Below are 6,000 nucleotides of genomic sequence, written 5' to 3'. Positions count from 1 at the left end.
TGTCACTGTTCATTGTCCATGCATATGGCAATTACACTCTTGACTCTAGAATGGAGTATTTGACCTGGAAGGGCTTGGAAACTCTACTAAACTAAACTAAACTAAACTGCACTGGAAACTAAGATCCACAATGGAGTATAAATGTAAAAACTGTCCCTAGTGTGTGTGTAGGATAGTGTTAATTTTGGTGGCAAAAACGGGAAAGCAGACTATTATCTAAATGGTGGCCGATTGGGAAAGGGGGAGATGCAGCGAGACCTGGGTGTCATGGTACACCAGTCATTGAAGGTAGGCATGCAAATGCAGCAGGCAGTAAAGAAAGCGAATGGTATGTTAGCTTTCATTGCAAAAGGATTTGAGTATAGGAGCAGGGAGGTTCTACTGCAGTTGTACAGGATCTTGGTGAGACCACACCTGGAGTATTGCGTACAGTTTTGGTCTCCAAATCTGAGGAAGGACATTATTGCCATAGAGGGAGTGCAGAGACGGTTCACCAGACTGATTCCTGGGATGTCAGGACTGTCTTATGAAGAAAGACTGGATAGACTTGGTTTTATAGTCTCTAGAATTTAGGAGATTGAGAGGGGATCTTATAGAAACTTACAAAATTCTTAAGGGGTTGGACAGGCTAGATGCAGGAAGATTGTTCCCGATGTTGGGGAAGTCCAGGACAAGGGGTCACAGCTTAAGGATAAGGGGGAAATCCTTTAAAACCGAGATGAGAAGAACTTTTTTCACACAGAGAGAGTGGTGAATCTCTGGAACTCTCTGCCACAGAGGGTAGTTGAGGCCAGTTCATTGGCTATATTTAAGAGGGAGTTAGATGTGGCCCTTGTGGTTAAGGGGATCAGAGGGTATGGAGAGAAGGCAGGTACGGGATACTGAGTTGGATGATCAGCCATGATCATATTGAATGGCGGTGCAGGCTCGAAGGGCCGAATGGCCTACTCCTGCACCTAATTTCTATGTTTCTATGTTAATGTGCAGGGATCGCTGGTCAGTGCGGACGTGATGGGCTGAAAGGCCTGTTTCCACGCTGTATCTCTAAACTAAACTAAAATAAACTAAAAAGCCTTTGTATTCCCACTCTTTGCCTTCTTCCATTCAGCCAACTTCTATCCATGCTAGTATCAGCCTCTAATACCATGGCATCTCATCTTGTTCAGCATTACTATGTGGGCACCTTATCAAAGTTAAACTTATCTCCCCTGCCTGCATGTGATCCATATCCCTCCATTCCCTTCACATCCGTGTGCCTATCTAAAAGCATCTTAAACGCCACTGTTTTATCCACCTCCTCCCACCAACCCTGGCATAACGTTCCAGGCACCCACCACCACTTCTGTAAAGGTGGCCCCTCTCACTCACACTGTTCCCGTGCCCCTCCAGTGAATGTGGATGAAGTTAGGGACACATACGATATGAAACGATATGACATCACTCAGTCATTGACTGTCTGGACCCGAAACGTCACCCATTCCTTCTCTCTAGAGATGCTGCCTGTCCCGCTGAGTTACTCCAGCATTTTGTGTCTATCTTCAGTGTAAACTGCAGTTCTTTGTTTCTCCTATTAAATCTTTCCCCTCACATCTTAAACCCGTGTCCTCCGGCTCTTGGTCCCTCTACGCTGGGTAAAAGTGCCCTCACCCTCATCATATTATACACCCTCCATATTAAGATCAGCCTTCATGTTCCTGCCTAGAACCATTTGTGGCCACCTGCTGCCCTCTTGTGGCAGAGTGCAGAATGGCCTGATGGTGAAGTAACAATGTCTTAGTTATAGAAGGAACTGCAGATGCTGGAAAATCGAAGGTAGACAAAAACTCAGTGGGTGAGGCAGCATCTATGGAGCGAAGGAAATAGGCGACGTTTCGGGGTCGAGACCCTTGTTCAGACTGATCTTATCGTAACTCTATGAGTCTGAATAAGTAGGATCTCAACCCGAAACATCACCTATTCCTTTTCTCCAGAGATGCTGCCTGACCTGCTGAATGCTCCAGCTTTTTGTCTCTGTCTTTGATGATGAAATGATTTCCCTATCGATGAACGTCAAAAGAAAGTGCAAATGTTGGGACCAGAAATAAAAACAGTAGCTGCTGGAAAACTCAGCAGGTCAGACACTGAACTGGATTGTTAGACTGACAATGGATAAGTGGTTTTGGGGGATTCAGTGGAGATATCTGTGGAGATATCATTTCTGGTATGTCATAGTCACAGAGTTATACAGTGTGAAATCTGGCCCTTCGGCCCAACTTGCCCATACCGGCCAACATGTCCCATCTATACTAGCCCCGCTGTCTGTGTTTGGTCCATATCCCTCTAAACCTGTCCTAGTCATGTACCTGTCTAAATGCGTCTCAAATGTTGGGATAGTCCCAGCCTCAACTACCTCCTCTAGCAGCTTGTTCCATACACCCACCACCCTTTGTGTGAAAAGTTTACCCCTCAGATTCCTATTCAATCTTACCCCCCCTCACTTTAAACCTATGATCTCTGGTCCTCGATTCCCCCTACTCTGGGCTAGAGACTCTGTGCATCTCTTGAAGTGTACGTTGGTGGTCATTCATGTTTTAGAACCAAGGGCGGCAAATGTTACAATTAGTCGGGCCGCTGCCTCATAATTCCGGCAATCCGAGTTCAATTCTGACCTCAGGCGCTGTCTGTGTGGAGTTTGCATGTTCTCCCCACAACTCACTGAATCTATAACTGAGTTGGCCGGGCAGCACCTGTGAAGTGGGAAATGGAGTTAATGTTTCGGGGCAAAGACTTGAAGAGTTTGCAAGTTGGGAACTTGTGACCAGTGTGTAAACATACTGCCTGGTTGGGCAGCACAGTGGTAGAGTTGCTGCCTCACAGCGCCAGAGACCCGGGTTCGATTCTGACCTCGGGTGCTGTCTGTGTGAAGTTTGCATGTTCTCCCCGTGACCACGTGGGTTTCCTCCGGGTGCTCCGGTTTCCTCCCACATCCCAAAAGTTTGTGTGTCCATTATCCATATAGTGTGTAGGGAGTGGATGAGAAAATGGGATAGCATGACTGATGGTCAGCTCGGATGCAATGGGCTGAATGGCCTGTTTCCATGCTGTGTTTCTAAACAAAACCATGAACGGTGGTTTGGAGAGCTGCTTCAGTTATAAGCTGACAACCCCATGTACCAAAGATGCTGGAGTAACTCAGAGGGACAGGCAGCATCTCTGGGGAGAAGGAATGGGTGACGTTTCGGGTCGAGACCCTTCTTCAGACTGAGAAGAGAAGCATCACCCATTCCTTCTCTCCAGAGATGCTGCCTGTCCCTCTGAGTTACTCCAGCACTTTGAGTCTATCTTCAGTGTAAACCAACATCTGCAGTTCCTTCCTACACAAACTCCTGGACCAGGCTGGGTAAGAATGTTGAATTTTACTCCCTAATCACCACGGTTACTAACAGACACGTTTTTTAATCACGAGAATGTATTAATTTTCAAGGCCCCCGGCTGTGACGGTGGGAGGTGAACATTTGTCACAAGCCCAGAGCATCTACAAAGTTTGTACCTCGGTTTGCAGCCACAGAGGCAGCCTGGGGATGTCCACAAGAGGGCAGCAAAGCACCACAATCCCTGCAGAGTCTGAAGAAGGGTTTCGGTCCGAAACGTCGCCTATTTCCTTCGCTCTATAGATGCTGCTGCACCCGCTGAGTTTCTCCCGCAGAACACTGATGAGCGATGTCGTGGGGCAAGTGACCCCAGGTGGAACAGTCAGACTAGAGACCCAGAGCTTGAAGGGTGAGAGAGGCAAAGTTTAAAGGAGACTAGGACTAAGTGCAGACCCGCTGGGTCTGTTTCCCCAACGCACTGTGGGGGGTGCTGTAGGGGCAAGTTTTTTTTAACACAGAAGGCTGTGGGTGCCTGGAACATGCTGCCAGGTGTGGTGGTGGAGGCCGATATGGCCGATATGACATATGAGTGGCGTTTAAGAAACATTTAATGTAGATAGGCACATAGATATGTAGTGACCTTGGGTGGGGCACAAAGTCTCCAGAGGTTTCCTTAAGTGGGACAGGGGCATTAGAGTTTGTCTTGATGTCATGAGACTGACAAAAACCTGTGGGAACCTCACGGAAACCTGTGTGTGTGCTGCAAAGTGTTCTATCTTCTATGTTCAGGTTGAGTGGGCACTGGGGCTGATTGGCCGTAGATGCGTGTTCGGCACGGACATGTGCGCCGAAGGGCCTGTGCTTGTGCTGTACTCTTTTATCTTCTATGACGGGTGAGGTGCACTGGCTGATTGGCTGTAGGCGTGGCACGGTGGCGCAGCGGTAGAGTTGCTGCCTCATAGCGCCAGAGACCCCGGTTCAATCCTGACCACGGGTGCTGTGTGTACAGAGTTTGTACGTTCTCCCCGTGACCTGCGTGGGTTTTCTCCGGGTGCTCCGGTTTCCTCCAACACTCCAAAGACGTACAGGTTTGTGGGTTAATTGGCTTCTGCAAACTATCTCTCGTGTGTTGGATGGAACTAGTGTACGGGCGATCGCTGGTCGGCATGGACTCGGTGGGCCGAAGGGCCTGTTTCCATGCTGTATCTTTAAACTTGACTAAACCACCCAACAGAGCCTTGGACACCTTCAAGCCTACCATCGCCAATACTGCCTGTGGCTCTGCAGTGCCACCTTGCCACAACACCTCTATCGGGACAAGTCTGGTTCTACTTTGCACAGTGCCCCAGGTGAATGGCCAGGTACCAAGGGTAGAGGCTGCAACCTGCCCCAGGGTTAGAAACATGGAAAATAGGTGCAGGAGTTCATCATTCAGCCCTTCGAGCCAGCAGCGCCATTCAATATGATCATGGCTGATCATCCAGAATCAGTACCTCATTCCTGCCTTCTCTCCATATAATATAACCATATAACAATTACAGCACGGAAACAGGCCATCTCGACCCTTCTAGTCCGTGCCGAACACATAATCTCCCCTAGTCCCATCTACCTGCGCTCAGACCATAACCCTCCATTCCCTTCCCATCCATATAACTATCCAATTTATTTTTAAATGATAAAAACGAACCTGCCTCCACCACCTTCACTGGAAGCTCATTCCACACAGCTACCACTCTCTGAGTAAAGAAGTTCCCCCTCATGTTACCCCTAAACTTCAGTCCCTTAATTCTCATGTCATGTCCCCTTGTTTGAATCTTCCCTACTCTCAGTGGGAAAAGCTTTTCCACGTCAACTCTGTCTATCCCTCTCATCATTTTAAAAACCTCTATCAAGTCCCCCCTTAACCTTCTGCGCTCCAAAGAATAAAGCCCTAACTTGTTCAACCTTTCTCTCCATATCTCTCGATTCCATTAGCCCTAAGAACTCTATCTACCTCTCTCTTGAATACATCCAGTGAATCAGCCTCCACTACCTTCTGTGGCAGAGAATTCCACAGATTCACAACTCTCTGGGTGGGAAAAGTTTTTCCTAATTTCAGTGCTAAATGGCCGACCCCTTATTCTTAAACTGCAGTCCGTCTGTCTTTTGGGTTTTTTTTGGCCTGTTTGGTGTATGTTTCTTGGTTTCAGTTTTATCTTATTTTTAGCTTTGTATATATGTGGGGGGGGCGGGGTGCGGGGGGGGGGGAAACTTTTTAATCTCTTCCCTGCACCGGAGACTTTACCCTTTTCCCTGTCGAGTTTCCGTTGTCGTTGGGGCCTAACATCGTGGAGCCTGCGGCCTCCAACCGGAGTCGACCTGGGGCTCCAGTCGCGGAGCCTGCGGGCTCACCATCGCGGAGATCGCCGACTTTGGAGCACGGAGAGCTGTGGTGGCGCGCCGCTGCGACCCGACTTCAGAGCTACAAGGGCTCCAGCCACAGGCCCGGTTGACGGTAACATCGGGAGCTCGCTGGGAGACCGCTTTTCGAAACTCGAGTGGTTTAAATCGACCCGGAACGGGGCCTTACATCGCCCCGCGCGGCTTAAACGACCGCGGGATTTACCATCGCCTGCCGGGGGCTCTAACACCAAGAGCCTCGATCAGACTC

Source organism: Leucoraja erinacea, chromosome 39 (assembly GCF_028641065.1).
Source record: "Leucoraja erinacea ecotype New England chromosome 39, Leri_hhj_1, whole genome shotgun sequence".
Taxonomy (NCBI): domain Eukaryota; kingdom Metazoa; phylum Chordata; class Chondrichthyes; order Rajiformes; family Rajidae; genus Leucoraja; species Leucoraja erinaceus.
The sequence above is the reverse complement of the archived record's forward strand: the minus strand, read 5'-3'. Positions refer to the sequence as shown.